Source organism: Setaria italica, chromosome IX (genome assembly GCF_000263155.2).
Source record: "Setaria italica strain Yugu1 chromosome IX, Setaria_italica_v2.0, whole genome shotgun sequence".
In the NCBI taxonomy this organism is placed as follows: Eukaryota; Viridiplantae; Streptophyta; class Magnoliopsida; order Poales; family Poaceae; genus Setaria; species Setaria italica.
Window position 1 is genome coordinate 38,945,605 of NC_028458.1, and position 23,466 is coordinate 38,969,070.

The 23,466-nt window shown below is 48.4% G+C and overlaps 1 pseudogene; it reads left to right on the forward strand.

Annotated features, from left to right (window-relative positions):
• The window catches only part of LOC101781200, a 48,531-nt pseudogene extending 43,063 nt beyond the window's left edge, over positions 1–5,468 (forward strand).
• Positions 5,469–23,466: the final 17,998 nt, after the last annotated feature.

Genomic DNA, 23,466 nt, shown 5'->3' on the forward strand with positions numbered 1-23,466 from the left:
ATGTTTATCTAAAAAATCTTCACCTAACAAATTTAAGAACACATGAAATCATACATAGGGTAATTTAAAAATTGTATCAATTAATACACAAAGGTCATGTAAATTTAGCGCATTACAATACAACGTTGTAAAATTTCTTCTTCACGAAAGTTCCTTGATCATGATCGCGGCGTAAGTACGGAGCCTCTTCTTTGGATAGCAGGATGCTTGGATCAACTTCAACGGCGAATGGAGGCATGCCATCAAACTGATCATAATCATCTGATTGGTCTGTTTTATCCTCGACTCCCACGATTTTTCTTTTACCTGGAAGAACTATGTGACACTTTGGCTCCCATGTCTCTTCTGGATTTCTCTTGGGTTTGCTACACATGTCTTTCACATAGAACACCTGATGCACATCATTGGCAAGTACGAATGGGTCATCACTGTATCCAATCTTGCTCAGATCTACTATTGTCATTCCGTAGTGATCTTTGGTTACGGCAGTTAGCTTCACCCAATTGCAAAGAAATAGAGGGATGTACAGCGGTCCGTATTCGAGTTCCCATATCTCCTGTATGAAACCATAATACGACTCCTTGCTATTATTTCTGTCCATGGCATCTATGCGGACACCACTATTCTGGTTCGTGCTTTTCTGGTCCTGGGCTCTCGTGTAAAATGTATAACCATTTATCTCATAGCCTTGGAATTTGACGATTGTGCTAGCAGGTCCCCTGGCTAACCAGGTAAGCTGTGAGTGAATCTCAGAGTTACCCATAAGTTGTTGGCGCAACCAGTAGGGAAAAGTTTCCATGTGATGACGGGTAAGCCAAGCGTCAGATTTGGTCGGGTTTTTGGAAACTACCATCTGCCTGTGCTGCTCGATATACGGAGACACAAAGGATGACTGTTGTAGAACAGTGTAGTGTGCCTTGTCGAACAAATCAGTATCATTGCTCAAACTTGATTTCCTTCCAAGGGTGCCCATACCTCGGAGCCTCCCCTCGTGGTGTGAAGTTGGAACCCCAATCGAGTCAATTGAATCAATAAAATCAACACAAAACTCGATCACCTACTCTGTTCCATATCCCTTGGGGATGCTTCCTTCTGGGCGGGCACGATTAAGAACATAGTTTTTTAGGCATGAACCTCTCGAAAGGCCACATATTGTGCAGGTATACAGGTCCGAGAATACCAATCTCTTTTACTAGGTGAACCAGTAAGTGCGTCATAATATTAAAGAACGATGGTGGAAATAACAACTCAAAACTTACAAGACATTGCACCACATCGTTCTGTAGCTTTGATAGCTTGTATGGATCGATTGTCTTCTGCGAAATCGCATTGAGAAACAAGCATAGCTTTACGAGCGGCAACTGGACATTTTCTGGTAGAACACCCCTCAGTGCAACCGGAAGCAACTGGGTCATCAACATGTGACAGTCATGAGCCTTGAGATTTGTAAACTTCTTTTGTTTCATATTTATTATTCCCTTTATATTCAAGGAGTACCCAGACGGGACTTTCATACTATTCAAGCATTCAAACATGTTATCCTTCTCTTCCTTGCTGACAGTGTAACTAGCAGGACGTAAGTAGTGCTGTCCATTATCTCTCTTTTCCGAATGTAGGTCATCTCGTTGCCACGCTTTCAGGTTCTGTCGTGCTTCCAATGTATCTTTTGAGGTCCCATAAACACCCATGAAGCCTAGCACGTTCACACAAAGATTCTTCGTCAGGTGCATCATGTCTATTGCGTTGCGAACCTCTAGCATTTCCCAATAAGGTAGCTCCCAAAATATTGACTTTTTCTTCCACATGGGTGCATGTCCGTTATCGTCGTTCGGAACAGGTTGGCTACCAAGACCCTTTCCAAAGACTACATTTACATCCTTCATCATCTCGAAGACACGCTTTCCATTACAGTGTATAGGTTTTTTACGATGGTCTGGCACCCCTTTGAAATGCATCCCGCTCTTTCTCAGCTGGTGGTGATTAGGGAGAAATCGACGATGACCCATATAGACGACCTTCTTACAATGCTTCAAATACATGCTGTCTGTGTCGTCTAAACAGTGGGTGCATGCCCGATATATCTTATTTGTCTGTCCTGAAAGGTTACTCAATGCAGGCGAGTCATTGATGGTTACGAACAACAATGCTCGTAGATTAAAGATCTCTTGTCTATCCTCATCCCACACACGTACACCTTCTTCCTTCCAGAGCTGTAAAAGGTCATCAACCAATGGTCTTAGGCACACGTCAATGTCGTTGCCGGGTTGTTTTGGGCCTTGGATAAGCGCCGGCGTCATAATGAACTTCCGCTTCATGCACAATCAAGGAGGAAGGTTGAACATACAAAGGGTCACAGGCCAAGTACTATGGCCACTACTCAACTCACCGAATGGATTGAATCCATCAGTACTTAAACCAAACCTTATGTTCCTTGATTCACTTTCAAAGTCCGGGAATGCTCTATCAATTGATCTCCACTGTGCCCCATCTGCGGGGTGTCTCAGCATCTCATCTTCCTTACGGTCTTCTTTGTGCCATCGCATCAACTTAGCATTCGCCTTGTTCCTGAACAAGCGCTTCAAGCGTGGTATTATAGGGAAATACCACATCACCTTCGTGGGAACTCTCTTCTTGGGAGACTGCCCCTCGACATCACCAGGATCATCTCGCCTGATCTTATACCGCAGGGCTTCGTAGACAGGACAAGCATCCAATTTCTCGTATTCATCACCACGATAGAGGATACAGTCATTAGGGCATGCGTGTATCTTCTGAACATCCAATCCGAGAGGGCAAATAATCTGTTTAGCTTCATATGTTGTGGATGGTAATTCAACATCCCCTGAAATGCCTTATCGGACACACCATTTTTTGCCTTCCATTGCACAAATTCTAGTGTCGTACCTAGTTTTTTATGGCCCTGCTGGCAACCTGGGTACAACAATTTTTGGTGATCATCTATCATGCGCTGTAACTTTGCTGCTTCCTTCTCAGTTTCGCAATCTCTGTATGCATCTCGTATCACCTGACCAAGGTCATCAGTAGGGCCATTTTCTGCAAACTCATCTTCATCATCCTCGCCCATTGTAGTACCTGCAAAAGCTTGGCCTGCAACCCAGTCCGGAATTGGTGTCATCTTCCTCCTCCTCCTCGCCATCTTCCATTACGACCCCTAGTTCACCGTGCTTGGTCCAAACCAAATAGTTAGGCATGAAACCGTATTTAAACAAGTGGCTGTGAATAGTCCCCCAGGAATCCTTTGAATACCCCTTCTTGTTATTGCATTGGAAGCATGGACAACATACGAACCCATTCTCTAGCTTGTTCGCTTTGGCCACTTCGAGAAAATAATGCAAGCCATCAATAAACACCTTGCTCCGCCTGTCTGCATTATACATCCATTGCCGGTCCATCTGCATCGTATTACGCATGAAAATGGATTACACTTGACAATGGATTACGCGTGAAAATTGATTAAAGATCCAAACAACATGGTACAATACAACAACATGAAGATCCAAATACACATATTTAAATTAAAGATCCAAACAACATGATACAATACAACAAGCCATCCACTGGTTATTATCTAGGAGGACTTTAAGCATCCTTGGACGGTGAAGACGAAGGTTTCGCTGACCCAGCCTCATCCTTAGGTTTATTTGTGCCGCCTGAAACGGTAGTACTAAGTGGACGTGAAACACCCGGGACTGAGGGTGGAGCATAACGACCACCAAAAGGAGGTTCCTGACCCGCGGCAACAGCTTCTTCATGACGTTGCTGCAAATAATGAAGCATTGCTTTTTCCAGCGTGCTCTTTTTCTTCGGCTTATGCTGAGGGCCAACTATGATTTTCCCCTTGCCGAAATAGGAACCACAATCGCCCCCACCATCGCCACTTCCTCCAGTAGCAGAAGCCATCTATGTACAAAAATTATTACCTTAACACTGCATAAGTTGTTGAACTTGAAGACCGTGATCATCTCGCGAGCATGTCCTCAACTGGGCGGCACCGCACTTCGTCATGAAAGAGGTTCAATTCTACGGAAAAGGGGACACGGTCATGATGTCCGTATCCACTCTTTCTCGTAGAATTGAACCTCCTTCTTGACATACGTTGCTGCTCGGCGGAGAACATCCTCGGAGAGATGAACACGGTATGCAAGTTCAACAAGTATGGATTTGAAAAACCTTATTGAATTTGATAAGTTCAACAAGTAGCAGAAGTCATCTATGTACAAAAATTCTTTCCTTACCACTGCAGAAGTTGTTGAACTTGAAGACCGTAATTATCTCGCGAGCATGTTCTCAACTGGGCGGCACCGCACTTCATCATGAAAGAGGTTCGATTCTACGGAAAAGGGGACACAGTCACGATGTCCGTATCAACTCTTTCTTGTAGAATCGAACCTCCTTCTTGACATACGTTGCTGCTCGGCAGAGAACATCCTCGCCGAAATGAACACGGTATGCAAGTTCAACAAGTATGTATTTGAAAAACCATATTGAATTTGATAAGATAAACCGTCTAGACAAGATAGCATCATTCTTAAACCACTGCAATAATGCATACTATATATGACACATCAATCTCCCTCACATTCTAGCTCAAAATACCTCTCTATTTTCTACTTCATCATCACATTCTAGCAAATAATCTTTCCATCCCCAAAGCATAAATCAAACCATAAAACGAGGATGAAGTAGCAAACCTTCACAACACTTGTGTTGGCTGAGTGAAATTTCCACGAAAATGAGGGAAAAAACTTCGGGCAGCACCTCCCTTGCTTCGGCACCACCGGAGAGTAGGTGAAGCTCAGCTCTCTCTGTCAATGTGCTGGACTGGCTCGGGCTGGAGGAGGAAGAAAGTCCTCTGTCTTTGTATATAATGGGGATGAGTTTTTATCCCGGTTAAAAACTACAACCGAGACAAAAAGGAACACCTTTTGTCCCGGTTGAAGGTTTAGTCCCGGTTGGAAGATCCAACCGGGACAAAAGGGACACCCTTTTATCCCGGTTGAAAGCTTCAACCGGGACTAAACTTTTTATCCCGGTTGGAGCCTCCAACCGGGACAAAAGGGTCCCGCCACCGACGCCCCCCAGCTAGCCGTTGCAACCGGGACTAAAGGGGGGCCTTTAGTCCCGGTTGCAATTACCAAACGGGACTAACTCTCCCCTCTATTTTTGCCTACCGTGGCGCACCCCCTTTTGTCCCGGGTCAACTTTAAACCGGGACAAAAGGGGGCGCATCGAAAGTCAATTCTTTACTAGTGATTTCACGCAGCCGCAGCCGGGGTACTCGGCGTTCCGGGAGGCCAGCTTCGGGCACGCCACCTTGGAGATCAGGAACCGGACGCACGCCTACTACGTACGCGTGACACCGCAACCAGGCCGGCGCCATGGTCGTCGCCGACGGCGTCTGGTTCACCAACAGGTACTGGATGCCCACCGATGCCGACACCAACTGAGTTGGTGATGATCACATGCATGGCAGCCATCGTCATCACCGGATCTGAGTTGGGTCAGTCGGAAGCGTTCTTCAGGTGCACTATCATATCATTCAATAGAGATGTTGCGTCGTTCTCTGGTTCGATTCAGCTGTCGTCCTTTGATGATATATAATTGTGGCCGCAAACTTTCGAGTGTAACAAGACTTCAAAGACCTGTGTAGCCAGTTCATCTTTGTGTTCTCCAAACTCTTGTTTGGTGGAATTCTGATAAAAAATGCTACGATCGACCAACACACTGCACGCTTTTTTAGGCTGGTGGAGCCCTTCCAAACAATCCCGTAAAGAGTGAAAAATGGCAAAACTGCACTGTTGTAGATGTCAAGCTGGATCAAAGGCCTAGGGCCATTGCGGTGCGCCAACCTTGTTCACGAAAGTGGAAATGGCAAAACTGCACGGTTCTGGATGTCAAGCTGGATCAAGGGCTGATCAGCTAGGGCCTAGGGCCATTGCACCAGCCTTGTTCACGAAATCGATTCACAAGAAAATCATCTCTACCCCTAAATAACCACCAGTTACAATTATCCTAGATCCACCCAGCAATTGTCTGCTCCACAGAGATAACATTTACTCCATCCACACACCTAGAAATGCAACACCCTAAAAACGTAGGCACCGGATCATCTCTCTGCCATTCTCTTTTCTTGCTCAACCAAATCCAACGGCCATCGTTCGATGTGTCTGCACTGCAACGCAGACCTCGCGGCCGATCCGATCTCCCTCCTCCCGCAGCCCTACCACGCGCATGTAGACGTAGGGGCGCGACAATTCAGTTTCCCCATGCACGTCACTTCGTCTCCTGTGTCGCGCGCCACCCGTCCTTACTTCCTCCTGCAGCACCAGCCGAGAAGCAGGCCGGCCACGCGGGGGCGCCAGCCGTGGGCGCGCCAGCCGCGTGCTCAGGGCCGCCGGCTTGGGCTGGCAGCGAGGAGAGGCCGAGCTGGCCACGAGCAGAGGCCGCGCGTGGCAACGGCGCGGAGTCGCCAGCCGCCTGGCCGCCGGCGCAGAGGCCGCGCGGGGGGCTGCCGGCCGCGGGAGCCCCCGGTGCTGGCTCGCCGGCTGTAGGCGGGCTCACTGGTCGCTCCTGCCGCCTGGCCCCTCTTTCGTAATGTTGTTAGGGAATTGGTCGTTCAGGAGCGTCTCTCCTCGATTTGTCAACGACAGAGCAAGCTCTCTCTCTCTCTGCGCTACATTGGCGTGCCACTCCACATGTCACCCACGACCTCACTTGCGCTGTTGCCCAAGGCACCCGCCCACCTCCACTACTCCCCAGCATGCTCACTTGCGCGCTGATGTTACTACCACCCCCATAACACGCTCACTGGTCCCGTGCTACAACGCATAATCAGACACCACCGCCACCCCTCACACCCTTGCCAGTTGTACTGCTCCCTGCACGCAAGGGAAATGCCACTTTCTCCTAAAGTGATTGTCCACCAGCACCGCTCCCCCCACGCAGGCGATGTGTGATAAACGAGTCTTCGTGTCACCACCGAGATTGAAGCCAGCCTCCCTGTTCTTTCTTCTTGTCATGACTTCTGCATTATCTTCTAATCACCAAACAGCCTGCCTACGCCGTGGTGTCGTGACCTCACCGATGTGGCCATGTCCCACCATAGCCATGCAGCACCTACCCTATCTCGCTGCTGGCATTGAATCCATGCGCCCATGTGTTCGCTAGCTCATGAGCATGTGTGATTCAAGTCGGATGTCTCCATCCACTCGATTTGGATGGATCGCTTGGTTCGGAGTATACACGGAATATTCTGTGGTGCGATGACCCTGTCCCCGATTTTCTCACAACCAGACACCTCAAAAAATAAGCTCTCCCCAACAGATCTCACTCAATCCATCCAACCAAACACATGCTAAGTGAACTAATCACATGATTGTCCATGCAGTAAAATTGATTCCTGACCTAGCTACCCATTGCATGCCTTTACAAATGATATAAATTACCTTGCCCATGTCAGTTTCAATCTTATTTAGCTTCTCCATGATATTCACAATATCAGGCCTTTTCTGGCTATCATTTTCCAAGCAATTCAATGCTATCTGAATGCATGACACTACTTGGTGGCAATATGATCCAAGCAAGGAATCGCTAGTGTTTGTTGCTTGCAACCTTTTTCTCCAGTTTTTTCGAACCTATAAATCAACATGTCAAGGTTGGCTGATACTTTTCTGATGTAAATATGACACTGTATTATATTAAAAAAATGGTCTTGTTAATAAGAACGTATTTCTCACTTGATCAATAAACTCATCTGAAGGCATGTGTAGACATGTGGGGTAGCTCTCAGGTCCTGACACTATTCTTATCATCATGACACCCAAGCTGAAATTGTCAAACTTTCCTGACATATCACCTTTATCAATATATTCTGGTGGTTGATACCCACTGCATTGCATCAAACACAATGAATTTGTAGAGAACATGTTTTTGATAGATAAGCCTAGTGCTCGTCACTTATATCTTACTTTTCCTGCAAGTTTATTTTTGCATTAGGAATATGCTCAGCATCCACTTTAGTGGCTAGGATATGCTTGAGCAACTAGAAAAGTAGAAGATGCTCTGCCCCTTGCCCAGGGGCAGTGCTATTGTACAAACAAGCCATTGCATTTCCAGTTCCAACAAGCGGCCAAGGCCAAGCTGCCCTCTGGCTTTCCTAGATCCGATCTGAATCTGAGATCCATCTCGTGGTTCCAAGGGCCAACAACTAGTATTGGAGCCAAGGTTCTTGAGAGTCCGGTGAGCAGCCATGTCCACCGCCAGCCAGATTGAGAGAGCGCGCGCTGCCGCTGCCACTGCCGGTGCGGTGAGGAACCCCGGCGGTGCAGCAGCAGCAAGATCTGATGATCGCGCAACGTGCCTTGCTGCCGCAGAGGCAATGGCGGCAGCAGCGGTCGAGACGGCCAGGCAGGCGGCAGCTGCGGCTGCAGTGCTGCTCGACGAGACAGAGCGGGAGCCGGTCGACGGGTCGCGAAGCCTAGCAGGGCATCGTCTTCAGTCGCCGTCACCAGAGCGACGCCGTGGACGCCGTGGCTGCTCGCCAGTGGTGCAGACCATCTACTGCGACTCCAAAGCAAGGACGCCGTGGTTGATGCTCACGAGGACCAACTACCATGAGTGGAGCCTGTTGATGAAGGTCAGGATGCAGGCGCGACAGATCTGGGACATGATCAAGTTCGGAGATGTCGAGTTTCACAACGATCGGCGGGCGCTGGAGGCATTGTGTGCCACCGTGCCACCAGAGATCAGCGCCTCCCTCGCTAACAAGGCGATGGCAAAGGAGGCTTGGGACTCCATCGCCACCACGTGCCTCGACGATCACAGGATCCATCATGCGACACTGCTGCGGCTTCGACAGGAGTGGGAAGGCCTCGCCTTTAACCCCGGTGAGCAAGTCGAGGACTTTGCCTTTCGCCTTTCTAGCCTGAAGGAGTAGATGGCGCGCAACGGTGACACCAACATCACCGACACTCGTGCAACGGCAATGCACTCCCGTATGCCACATGGATATATAAAACAAATGAAGTTCTTTAACTTCAAATTGCCAAAGCACTCCCGAGGCTCCGGTGTATAAATATTATGTATATATACGTACCTTAATGCTGAGGTTGCCGATTGGTGTATGCAGCTCACATGTGGTGCGTTGCGTGATGGCATCCACAGGGAATAGTTGCTCTTCCACGGGTAATCCTAGCGTATGTGGCTCAGGGAGCCCTGTGGACGCACAGCTGCTCCCGAGGTGTTGAGAAGGGCTGGCAACTACGTCGGCCATTCGTCTACTGCCTCCCTCCTGTCGGTGTTTTTGACTAGCAACCCGCCTAGGGGGTACCCTAGGTGGTCTTTTGTGCGGTAAGGGCCGTTGAGAACCAAGGAGTCGATGGTGACACAAGGAACACGATTTAGACAGGTTCGGGCCACTAGATCGCGTAATACCCTACGTCCTGTGAGTTTGGTTGTATTGATCTCAGATGAATTGAAGTTGTTCTGTTTTAGGGGGGGTCCCTGCCTGCCCTTATATACACAGGAGGGCAGGGTTACAAGTCTGAATCCTAGTCGAGTACAATTATAGAGTTCTACTCGGTGTGGTCCAAGTAGTTTCCATATGCGTACTTAACTAGTTCGAGTGGGATACGCCTATTGCTGCGTAGCCCCCTTGTCTTGATCATGTCCAAGTACATCCCTTGATGGGCCGTTCAAGGCCTACTCGTGGGCCTGGGGTGCATGCCCGACAAGCCCCCGAGTACTTTGTAGCCGTGCATCACAGTCACGAGTACTGCGAGCACCATCCGAGTAGATCTTCGTAGAGGTTGTAGTGTCCAAAGTGCTCGAGTACTGTCGCGTGGCTGGAAGGTACTCATCTTGTTCCTTCGAGTTGCTTCTAGTCCAAGAATTTTTATATGGTAGTGTGATGACAATCGCACTCCATATGGAGTAGCCCTCGAGCCTTAGGTTGAGTGGAAGAGTCAAGCTTAGGGTCAATCATGCTTCTTCGCTGTTTTACTCTACTAATCTGAAAAAGAAAATTCTGACCATCGGGTACGGTACCCGCAGCCCCCGAGCACTTAGGCGATATTTTGTCGATGAAGTGGTCAAAACCCGTTGATTGGAGTAGCCATTGGGTGTTATGGCAATAAATCTGTTTTAAACCTGGCCGTTGCATAACTGATGCTTGGAATCCGGATGCGGATGAAATATAATAGGAAGGGCCCCCTTTCGATTAGGGTTACGCCTCACTGTAGCAGATCTGTTTTTCTTCTTCTCCCCGCTTTTCTGTTCCTCTTTTGCGCCATCGAGATCTTCCAGCGCCACCGCCGTCATTGCTGCTGTTCCTTGAGACAGATCCATAGTCGACTTCACTCTTCCTTGCCGCGGCTGAGGTCGGGAGATGCGCACCAAGAAGATGGGGAAGAAACCAGAAAAAAGTCAAGGAAAAGCTCCAGCGGCGGACAAGGTGAAATCGAAGAAGGGGAATGTCGGGACTACTCCCTAGACCCACGAGTAGGCCTTGGGCGGCCCACTATGGGACGTACTCGGATGTGATCAGAACAAGGATGGGCGTATCCTACTCGGACTAGTCTTGTATGTTTATGGAAAACTACTCGGACGATACCGAGTAGAACTCTGTAATAGTACTTGATTAGGACTCAGACTTGTAACCCTGCCCTCCCGGGTATATAAGGCCGGGCAGGGACCCCCCCTCAAAATAGATCCCTCAGGACCAGAACATACATCAATACAAACCAACACACAGGACGTAGGGTATTACGCGATCTAGCGGCCCGAACCTGTCTAAATCGTGTTCCTTGCGTCACCATTGATTCCTTGATTCTCAACGACCCTTATCGCATAATAGACCACCTAGGGTACCCCTAGGCGGGTTGCCGGTCTAAAACACCGACAGCTGGCACGCCAGGTAGGGGCACTCGTCGAGTTTCTCAGCGCGAACTCAATGGCGAAAGTCATCATCAGGCCCGTCCTCTTCATCGAAGCCGGCGCCACCTTCGTTTTCGGATCCTGGCTCTGCGTCGCCGAAGGCTCAGGATCGTTCCAGCGCCAGATCGTCGACACTCAGGAGAGGAAACCAGAAAACCTGACCAGAAAAAATCAAGATTTCAAAGTCAACAAGTTCGAGTTCGGCTACGCGTCGGATTCGACTTCGCCTCGGACCACCCCAGCGTCGGGGTCAGGCACTCCTGACCCCAGGACTCGAGGTCGGGCGAGGCGGAGTCTCGCTCAGGGGTCAGGCACTCCCGACCCCAGGCCTCGGGGTCGGGCGAGGCGGAGCTACCCTCCCACAGGGTCAGGCTCTCCCGACCCCAGGACTTGGGGTCGGGCGAGGCGGCGCTCCACTCAGGGTCGGGTGAGGCGGAGCTACTCCCTCACAGGGTCGGGCTCGGCCGACCCCTGGACTCAGGGTCGGACTTGCTTCGGATTCGGCGACCCCAGTCAGCATCCAAATCAGTTTCAACTTCAAAGCGGTTCCCGCACGGACTTCGCAACATGACAAAAGTTTATCAAGTTTTTCTTGCTCAAACCCGAGATGAACTCGGGCATGACGAAGACGTTGACTCCAACTTATCCTACTCACCAGAAATACCATTATCCGGTCCAGCCCAAGGGTTGGTAATAACTTCGACACCGCAAGGCAGATTCGTCCACTGGCCGGGACTGCGACCGTCCTTCTTCTACCGTGACTACGACTCGCGCCTCATCGCCCATATAGACAACTTGCCATATCAAGAAGGCGTTCCACTTACATCCAACCACGAAGGAAGCTACACAGAGATTGCTACATCAAGTTCCGGAAGCTACTACCCAGACAGGGAGATACTTGTTATTACTCCAGTTAACAACCCGGGAACTAGCCAGAATAGAACCCCCGGGCGACTAGCACAAGTCAACAACATCTCTGATGATGAGTCTACAGCCGACAATGAAACTCCTAAACAGCGCAAGCAACGAAGGGCACGCAATACTACTCGAGCTGAGCGTCGACAGTAAATGGCTACAAATATCCCTATTACAAATCTTGAACGGGCTTTCAACACAGTTCAGGCTCAGGAGCACAACACTCCACTTGCGGCTATCGCTTCCATCAACATTTTAACGACATTGATGCCTCAAGACAATGATAACGCAGCCACAGCTCAACTCGTGCAGCGTGGCAATGGACTAATTGCACAACTCGCAGAGCAAGCTTACAAGCTGCTTGACAAAGAATCTCCAATCCCATCCGTTCCTCGCATTACAGATGGAAGCAGGGGGGCTGCAGATAAAAATGCCGCCCCACGAAACGATGAAGCAGTCAACTAGCCTCGGCAACACAGCCAAGGCCCAAGCAAGCATAAAACTCCTACACAACAGAAGGATGTAGGTGAAGCCAACTACACCAACTCGGTTAAAAGTGTTCGCCCTACTCGGAAAAACCGCGAGATGTCCAACATCAGCGATCTACGAGAAATCCTTAACAGTCGGCGTGAATGGGAAGTCGACAGCTACAACCACTTTCCCGCTTTCACAAACCGGGTAATGAAAACAAAATTACCCGAAAAGTTCAAACCGACCGGCATTACCAAGTATGATGGCAAGCAAGATCCAATTCAATGGCTACGCTGTTACTTGCTAGCCATCCAAGCAGTCGGAGGCAACAACGACACCAAAGTCATTCATTTTCCTATATGCATGGAACCCGTACCACTGACCTGGCTCGAGTCACTTAAACCCAAGTCCATCGACTCCTGGGCAGACTTGACAAAGGCTTTTACCAACAACTTCGCCGGCTCCATGGCTAGACCAGGCAACAAGATTGACTTACAACAAATTAAGCAGAGAGAGGGCGAAACCCTGCGCGACTATCTACGATGGTTCTTCGAAAAGAAGGCTACCATAGTAGACATCTCCGAAGCAGACGTCATCGAGTGTTTCCAAAATGGACTCTACGATCGACGAACATACCAAGACTTCGGTCACCGACGGCCAGCCGATGTCAAAGCACTCAAGCTCATGGTGCAACAATGGGCCGATGAAGAAGACAAAGAGCGTGAACGGTTCGGTTCCCACCGTAACCGCGGACGCGACAACACCCACAACAATGACACAGACAAAACTCGTCACAACGATGCTCGGAATTCCTATCCGGGTAATCACAATCGCAAAAGGAAGCCCGACAACACTGTTGCTGCCATGACCAGCTCCGGGAAAAAGGGACAGTGCAGAAACGACGACGGACCAACCTTCACGGAGCTACTCAAAAAGCAGTGCCCATGGCACCCGACCAGCAAGCACTCCGCATTGGACTGTTACAGCATGCGCCGAGTTATGCAAGATCTACCAGCCCCACCAACTCCCGAAGAGTACGCTAAAAACAGAGACAAGGGCAAAAACAAAGCCCGCAACAATGAAGATGAAGACGGCGATTTCCAACCAGCCTCAAAAACCATCAACGTCATTTTTGGCGGCATCCCTGGCACAGCATCCAAGCGAGCCAACAAACTCGTACTCAAGGAGATCATGGCCATCGAGCCGACGGACCCCACACCGCTAAAGTGGTCGGAAGTTCCAATTTCTTTCAGCAGAAAGGATCAATGGACAAAATTTTCAGAACCCGGCCGTTTCCCACTAGTCCAGTCGTGGCAGGCTCAAAGTTAACCAAAGTACTTATCGATGGTGGGAGCGGTCTCAACGTTATCTTTGCCAAAACATTAAGGAAAATGTGCCTCGACGTCACGGACATGCTTACTCCAACGGATTCACCTTTCTACGGCATTGTACCCGGGAACACGGCCATACCGCTGGGACAGGTTGTCCTCCCAGTCACCTTCGGAACTAAAGAACATTACCGCACCGAGTACATCAGATTCGAGGTCGCCGCTTCGAGACTTCTTATCATGCCATACTCGGGCGGCCGGCACTAGCAAAGTTTATGGCCATACCACATTATGTCTACCTGGTACTCAAGATGCCAGGTCCCAAAGGCGAGCTCACGCTACGAGGAGATCTCCGGAGATCCTACGAGTGTGACACCGAAGCCGTGGAGATCGCTGCGACTACTCAATCTCCCAGTCCCATGTAGCAAGTCTTCACAGCTTCAAAGAAACTCCATCCAACTGAACTCGAGATCCCGGAAAACAAGTCGGGCTCCACAAAGGTGAAACCTACCAGTGAGCAAGACTTCAAATTGATCGACCTCTAGACTGGCGATCCTTCCAAGACAACCCTGATCGGAACAGGGCTGGATCCTAAATAGGAACTCGCACTCGTCAGTTTCCTTCGGGCTAACCACGATATCTTTGCTTGGAAACCGGCCGACATGCCAGGTGTGCCCAAGGAACTGATCGAGCATTCCCTCAACGTTGATCCCAAAGCTACTCCAAAACGGCAACAACTACGCCGCTTCGCTCAGGACAGACGCGATGCCATCAAAAAAGAACTCGCCAAACTCCTCGCGGCAGGATTCATCAAGGAAGTCTTCCATCCTGACTGGCTCGCCAATCCTGTGCTCGTTCGCAAGAAAAACAACGAATGGAGAATGTGTGTCGACTACACCGACCTCAACAAACATTGCCCGAAAGATCCTTTCGGGTTACCCAGGATCGATCAAGTGGTCGACTCCACCGCTGGGTGTGCCCTGCTATGCTTCCTCGATTGCTACTCCGGCTACCATCAGATAAGCCTCAAAGAGGAAGATCAAGCCAAAACAGCGTTCATCACGCCCTTTGGAGCTTTCTGCTACAAAACAATGTCCTTCGGACTCAAGAACGCAGGAGCAACTTACCAAAGGGCTATACAGATATGCTTTGAGAAGCAGCTTCATCGCAATGTCGAAGCTTACGTGGACGACATCGTCGTCAAAACAAGACAGCGGGAGGACCTCATTGCCGACTTGGAGGAAACTTTCTCCAGTCTACGCGCTTTCCGATGGAAACTCAATCCTACTAAGTGCATCTTCGGAGTACCTTCCGGCAAACTCCTCGGGTTCATCATTAGCCATCGCGGCATTGAGGCCAACCCAGAGAAGATATCTGCCATCACAAACATGCAGGCTCCAGTCAGCATTAAGGATGTGCAGAAACTCATAGGCTGCATGGCCGCTCTCAACCGATTCATCTCGAGACTTGGAGAACGGGGACTACCCTTCTTCAAGCTTCTCAAACGCTAGGACAAGTTCAAGTGGACGGAAGAGGCAGATTAGGCATTGACACAACTCGAAGACTTTCTGTCAAAGCCTCCTGTACTCACCGCTCCCTCGCCGAACGAGGACTTGCTCCTATACATCTCCGCTACCACTCATGTCATCAGCACGGCAATGGTAGTCGAACGGTCTGAACCGGGCCATGCCCACAAGGTTCAACGTCCTGTCTACTTCATCAGCGAAGTACTCTCGGACTCCAAAACTCGGTATTCACCGATACAAAAACTCCTATATGCTATCCTACTCACCTCGCGGAAGCTGCGCCATTACTTCCAAGAGCATAACATCACGGTCATCTCCGACTTCCCGCTTGGCGAAATTCTCCATAACAGAGATGCCACGGGTAGAATCTCCAAATGGGCAGTCGAACTCAGAGCTCTTACTTTGAGCTTCAAGCCAAGGACAGCCATCAAGTCTCAGGCTTTGGCCGACTTCATAGCCGAGTGGACTGAAAATCAAGTTCCTACTCCAGTCGAATGACCAGAGCATTGGGTCATGTACTTCGACGGATCCCTCAAATTTGAAGGAGCCGGCGCAAGCGTCTTACTCATCTCCCCCAAAGGAGACCAACTCAAGTACATGCTGCAGATATTTTGGGAAGCATCCAATAACGAAGCCGAGTATGAAGCACTGCTACACGGCCTTCGCCTTGCGATCTCTCTTGGCATCAAACGACTACTGGTGTACGGCGACTCCCTAGTCGTCATAAACTAGGTCAATGATGAGTGGGACCGCAACAAGGAAAATATGGACGCTTACTGCAAAGAAGTCTGTAAACTGGAAAACAAATTCTCCGGCTTGGAGTTCCATCACATCGCCCACGACAACAACGTTGCTGCCGACGTCTTATCTAAATTGGGCTCAACTCGTGCAGAAGTTCCAGCAGGAATTTTCGTACACGAGCTACGCAAGCCATCCATACCTGAACAAGTTACACCGCTAGTAGCCCCGACTACTGATGATTCTTGAGAGATCATGATGATAGAAGTCGACTGGAGGACACCCTTCATCGACTACATCAAAGATCACCAGCTACCATCTGACAAGAATAAAGCTGAGCAAATCTCCCGGCGGGTAAAGAATTACATTCTAGTTGGAGACAAGCTCTATAGGAAAGGCACATCATCTGGAGTACTCATGAAGTGCGTTACCAGAGAAGATGGCCACGAAATCCTAGAGGAAATACACAGAGGAATCTGTGGCAACCACGCCTCTTCGAGGACACTAGTCGGCAAGGCCTTCAGAGCAGGGTTCTATTGGCCCATGGCTCTGGCCGACGCCAAGCAACTTGTCTAGAAGTGCAAAGGTTGCCAATTCTTCACCAAACAGCAACATGTGCCGGCTTACAAGCTGGTCACAATACCTCCAACATGGCCATTTGCCTGCTGGGGGCTCGACATGATTGGCCTGTTACCAACTGCGCCAGGAGGATTCAACAGAGTACTCGTGGCAATTGACAAATTCACTAAGTGGATCGAGGTCAAACCAGTCACTTGCCCAAAGGCAGACCGAGTTCTCGACTTCTTGGATGAAATCGTACATCGTTATGGTTTTCCCAACAGGATTATCACCGATCTCGGGTCAAACTTCAACAATCATGACTTCTGGGAATATTGTGAGAACAGCGGCATCGACGTCCGCTATGTCTCGGTTGCTCATCCGCGAGCCAATGGTCAAGTCGAGCATGCCAATGGCATGATACTCGATGCTCTGAAGAAATGACTACATGACGTCGGCAACACCAAAGGTGGCCGATGGCTCAAAGAGTTACCCAATTCCTTGTGGGGCCTACGTACCCAACCATGCAAGACTACGGGGCTATCACCTTACTTCCTGGTGTATGGCTCAGAAGCCATGCTACCCGCCGACATCATGTGGCAATCACCATCCGTCGAACAATATGACGAAGAGCTTGCCATAGAAACACGGCGAACGGATATCGACACTTTGGAAGAAGCAAGGTGCGCAGCACTGGTGCAATCTGCCAGATACCTTGACGGTTTAAGGCGTTACCACGATCGCAACGTCAAGGAAAGGTCTTTTAACTCGGGCGATATGGTCCTTAAGCGTATTCAAGACACATCAGGATTGCACAAACTCAATTCACCATGGGAAGGCCCTTACATCGTGTCAAAGGTTACAGGACCCGGATCTTACAGACTCCAAGAGCTCTCAGGAGAACAGGTTCCAAACTCTTGGAATGTAGAACACCTTTGTCGCTATTACCCGTAGCAGCACTCGAGTACTCACTTCCAGGCAACTACTCAGGACGACTACTCGGCTATCGGCTTCAAGGGGTGTTCGCTTCAGCGCGCTATCAAGACAACAACTCTCCTTTATTGAAACAAGAGTACATCAAATTACATACGAGTACAGGGACTCAGTTCAACAAAGACTACAAGCAACTGCCTACTAGCGGGCTGCATTTAAGTCTCAGGCTTTTACTATATCACAAGGCCACTTAGGTCTGCCGACTGCAGGAGGGGCCTACATGCAAGGAAGCTGCGCAAAACGCTGCCTGGTGTCCTACCCAAGGCATGTCCAGGTACTCCATTACCGCCATCACCAGGACAACGACTGTTGGAATACGAGGTAGGCTACGCTAGCGCAAAACAAAATTTTCTACCGCGTATAACCAGGAAGAGCTGCCGTATAAGGATCACGGGATTACCACTTGACGCACTACTGGTGCGGAAGATGTAGATATGCGTCGGTGCAGTGAAGACGATCACGTAGTCGTACGTAGTCGATCAACGTAGTCGTACGTAGTCGATCACGTCCAGCAGCTCCTCAGCAGCTCGTCCACGTGCACAGTAAGATCGCCTCCGGTGCCGCGGCTCGTCGTCGGCTCGTCGTGGCTCGTCGGCGGCTCGTCGATGGCTCGTCCAAGTGCTGCAGGCGCAACACCTCCAAGGTATCCACACGTGCAGGGAGGAAGCGTCGCAAACCGGACTGCTAGATCCGCGAGTTGCAACAGGCGAGGGCGTGGGAGGCGCGGCAAGTCTGTTCATCCAAAAGGTGTGAAACCCTAGGGCGCCCCCACCCCTCTATTTATAGGGGTTCCTGATGGGCCTCTGGATCCGAGGCCCATTAGTACTCCTAAACCTAATCCAACTCGGATCAGATCCGAATTGGGCTTCCAGCCCCTTAAGTGTGTGACCCTATGGGTTCGGATATGTATAGACATGGCCCGAGTACTCCTACTCGGCCCAATAGTCGGTAGCGGCCTCTAGCAAGACGTGCCAACTCCTATACGCATACGAAGATCATATCAGACGGACCATCACAACATAATATACATGCTATTCCCTTTGCCTCACGATATTTGGTCTAGCTTCAAGCCGACCGCTCTTTCTCGATCCTGTGATTCGGAATCCCTTTGTAGGTTAACTCTTAACCGTACGTAGCATGGCCATGCATTTTCTGATCCGATCACTCGAGGGGCCCAGAGATATCACTCTCAATCAGAGAGGGGCAAATCCCATCTTGATTGACCATGTCTCATAGCATGCTTCTTGACAAACCCGAAAGCTACCTTTATAACTACCCTGTTACGGCGTAGCGTTTGATAGCCCCTAAGTAGGTCGATCCACATCTAGAATACATGCGACAATCTCAGGTCTAAGGACAAAGCGTATATGTTGTTTAAAGAGAGAACTACTTCTCGTGTTGGGTCAGTCCTAACACATGTCTCAACATGTGTCCACATTATTAGTTCAACATCTCCATGTCCATGACTTGTGAAACATAGTCATCAACTAATACATGTGCTAGTCTAATATTCATGTGTGTCCTCACATGAACTCCGACTAGGGACAACTTTAGAATAACCATACAAGTAAAGAGTTTCACATACAATTCACATAATTGCAAATCAATTCAAGTAGCCTTTAATGGATATTCAATGAACACAATATACAAATCATGGATACAAATGGAATATCATCATCTCTATGATTGCCTCTAGGGCATACCTCCAACAGTCTCCCACTTGCACTAGAGTCAATCTAGAAGGTACCTAATACCCATAGCTCTTACATGCGCATCATGCTTAGCCTGCGGGAGTGGTTTTGTCAACGGATCAGAAATGTTCAGATCCGTGTGTATTTTGCATATCTTGATCTCACCCCGGTTAACGAAGTCTCGAATGAGATGAAATCGCCGCATTACGTGTTTGTTCTTCTGGTGGTTCCTTGGCTCCTTTGCTTGCGCAATTGCCCCATTATTATCACAGTAGAGATTCAATGGGCTGGACGCATTCGGGAACACACCAAGCTCAATGAGGAAATTCCTTATCCAAACACCTTCCTTCGCGGCTTCCGAAGCTGCGATGTACTCGGCTTCTGTCGTAGAATCGGCCACCGTCTCCTGCTTGGAACTCTTCCAACTAACAGCACCACCATTTAGCGTAAACACAAATCCTGATTGTGACTTTGAATCGTCTCTGTCGGTTTGGAAACTAGCATCGGTGTAACCTGTTACAACGAGCTCCTCCTGACCTCCATAGACGAGGAACATATCTTTAGTCCTTCTCAAGTACTTAATAATGTTTTTCACCGCTGTCCAGTGACTCTCACCTGGATCAGATTGGTGTCTACTTGTCATACTTAGCGCATATGAAACATCTGGGCGAGTACTTATCATTGCATACATGATAGATCCAATAGCCGAGGCATATGGCACTCTACTCATGCGATCCCGCTCATCAGCAGTCGAAGGACACTGAGTCTTGCTGAGATGTATGCCATGTGACATAGGCAAGAACCCTTTCTTTGCCTCTTCCATGCTGAACCGCTTCAACACTTTGTCAATATAAGTATCTTGGCTCAAACCTATAAGCCTTCTCGATCTATCTCTATAGATCTTAATACCCAGAATATATGCCGCTTCCCCTAAGTCCTTCATTGAAAAACTATTTTTCAGTGAAGTCTTTACGGACTCAAGCATAGGAATGTTATTTCCAATCAGTAATATGTCATCCACATATAAGATTAGAAATACTACAGAGCTCCCACTAACCTTCTTGTAAACACAAGACTCTTCTTCGTTCTTGGTGAAGTCAAACCCTTTGACTACTTCATCAAAACGAATGTTCCAACTCCTAGATGCTTGCTTCAATCCATAAATGGATCTCTAAAGCTTGCATACCTTTCCAGCATTTTTCGGATCGACAAAACCCTCGGGCTGTATCATATACACGTCCTCAGCTAGGTTTCCATTCAGGAAAGCTGTCTTGACATCCATCTGCCATATCTCATAATCGAAATATGCAGCTATAGCTAGAATAATCCGAATGGACTTAAGCATCACTACGGGCGAGAAGGTCTCGTCGTAGTCAACTCCTTGAACTTGTCGAAAACCTTTTGCGACAAGTCGTGCTTTGTAGATGTGAACATTTCCATCCATGTCCTTTTTCTTCTTATAGATCCACTTGCACTCTATGGCTTTAACACCATCAGGCGGGTCAACCAAGTTCCAAACTTGATTGTCTCCCATGGACTCTATTTCGGATTGCATGGCACTCTGCCATTTTTCGGAGTCTGGGTCCATCATTGCTTCTGCATATGTCGCAGGCTCATCATTGTCCAACAATAATATTTCCCGCATTTCGCGGAGCCTTGCCGACCTTCGTGGTTGTGGCGGTGCTTCTCTTGCCATGGGTATCTCAACTTGTTCTGCTACGTTAGCATCACTCATTGATTCTTGCCCGATTGGCTCATCTTGAACTTCTTCAAGATGCACTGTCTTTCCACTCTTTTCTCCTTTGAGAAACTCTTTCTCTAGGAAAACCCCGTTCCGAGCGACAAACACTTTGCCTTCTGATCGGTTGTAGAAATAATATCCCAAAGTTTCCTTTGGATATCCCACGAAAATGCACTTATCCGACTTGGGTGTGATCTTGTCCGACTGAAGTCGCTTGACAAACACTTCACATCCCCAAATCTTTAGAAAAGACAAACTAGGAACCTTTCCAGTCCACATCTCATATGGTGTCTTAACTACGGATTTAGATGGTACCCTATTAAGTGTGAAAGCTGCTATTTCTAGAGCGTATCCCCAAAATGACAACGGTAGGTCCGACTGGCTCATCATTGATCGAACCATGTCTAACAAAGTTCGATTACGTCGCTCGGACACACCATTTCTCTGAGGTGTTCCAGGCGGCGTAAGTTGTGGAACAATTCCGCAACTCTTTAGATGATTGCTAAACTCGTGGCTCAAATACTCGCCTCCACGATCAGATCGTAAGGCCTTAATTTTCTTGCCACGCTGATTTTCAACTTCATTCTGAAATTCCTTGAACTTTTCAAAGGTTTCAGACTTGTGCCTCATCAAGTAGACATAGCCATATCTACTAAAATCATCAGTGAAAGTTATGAAGTATTGGAATCCTCCTCTAGCCGTCGTGCTCATTGGTCCGCATACATCACTATGTACGAGTTCCAACAAGTCTACTGCTCTCTCAGGAAATCCTGTGAAAGGCGTCTTGGTCATCTTGCCTAGCAAGCAAGCCTCACATGTCTCGTATGATTCAAAATCAAACGAAGTTAGAAGTCCATCAGAATGGAGCTTCTTCATGCGCTTATCACTTATATGACCCAAACGACAATGCCACAAGTAGGTAGGACTCAAATCATTAGACCGAGGCTTTTTAGCACTTACATTACAGACAGGTGAACCATCAAGATTTAAAACAAATAATCCATTCACAATGGGTGCAAAAGCCATAAACATATTATTCTTAGAGATCACACAACCATTGTTTTCACTCGCAAATGAATAACCATCCTTCATCAAACATGAAGGAGATAAAATGTTTCGACTTAAACTAGGAACAAAATAACAATTATTCAACTCCATAATAAATCCTGACGGGAGGTGGAGTTGCATCGTCCCGACGGTCAAAGCAGCAACTCTTGCATTATTGCCCACGCGGAAATCAACTTCTCCTCTTTCCACACTTCTACTTCTTATCATTCCCTGCATCGAATTGCAAATATGAGCAACCGATCCGGTATCAAATACCCAAGAATTAATAACTGTATCAGCGAGAAATATGTTGTCTATAACATAAACAACAAGCGTACCTGAGGTAGAAGTACTCTTACTTCCGCCGTTCTTCAACGAAGCTAGGTACTGCTTGCAGTTTCTCTTCCAGTGACCAAGTTCATGACAGTAAAAGCACTCTTTATCCGGAGCAGGTCCAGGTCCAGCTTTAGCCTTGGGCGGTGAGTTTGGCTTGGACGTTCCAGCCTTGCCCTTCTTCTTCCAAGAATTGCCCTTCTTCTTAAAGCTGGGCTTGTTCTGTATCGCCATCACATGGCTGGTACTAGCGCTTTTCTTAATGTCAGCCTTTGCTGTCTTGAGCATACCACACAGCTCATTCAGACCCTTCTCCGTCCCATGCATATGGTAGTTCGAGATGAAGTTCCCATAGCTAGCCGGAAGAGATGAAAGAATGAAATCAGTGGCCAACTCTTGGCCCAGTGGGAAGCCTAGCTTCTCCAACCGTTGAGTGTAACCAACCATCTTGATTACGTGTGGTCCTACTGCTGCGCCTTCTGCTAGCTTGCTCTCAACAAAGGCCTTAGACACATTGAACCTTTCAGTCCTGGCCTGTGTTTGGAACATGTCTCTAAGCGCCACGATCATATCGTGCGCCTCATGGTTTGTTTCGAACTGCATCTGCAGCTCGGGTTCCATGCAAGCAAGCATAAGGTAGCTTACTTCGAGGTTAGCATCACATGCTTTCTTGTAAGCATTCTTAGCAGCAGCGGGTGCATCCTCAGCAGGTTCTTCTGGTAGTGGGTTGTCTAGAACATCTTCCTTTTTCTCAGCCCTGAGAACAATTCTCAGGTTGCGGATCCAATCCGAGTAGTTTGTTCCATTCAACTTGTCCTTCTCAAGGACCGAACGCAAAGCAAACGATGTGGTGGTGTTGCTAGGTGCCATTTAATCTACAACAAAAGTAATGCAAAATACACTAAGACAAACGTATCCATGATAGAGCAAATTACATTAAACTATTTTAACAGAATCTACTCCCACTAAAATCAATATCCCTCTATTGAAACTTAGTGATTCAGGATCCACAACTAACAAGTCTACTAGTGAGCTTTAGCATCACCGCTAGCAAACGAGGTAGATCGGTAAGCAACTTTTGCTAATCATATCACATATGACTCCTGTTGTTGGGTGACATCTCTATGTCTCGGCGCCCAACCTTTATGCCCCAAGGTCCTTAACCGTTAAGA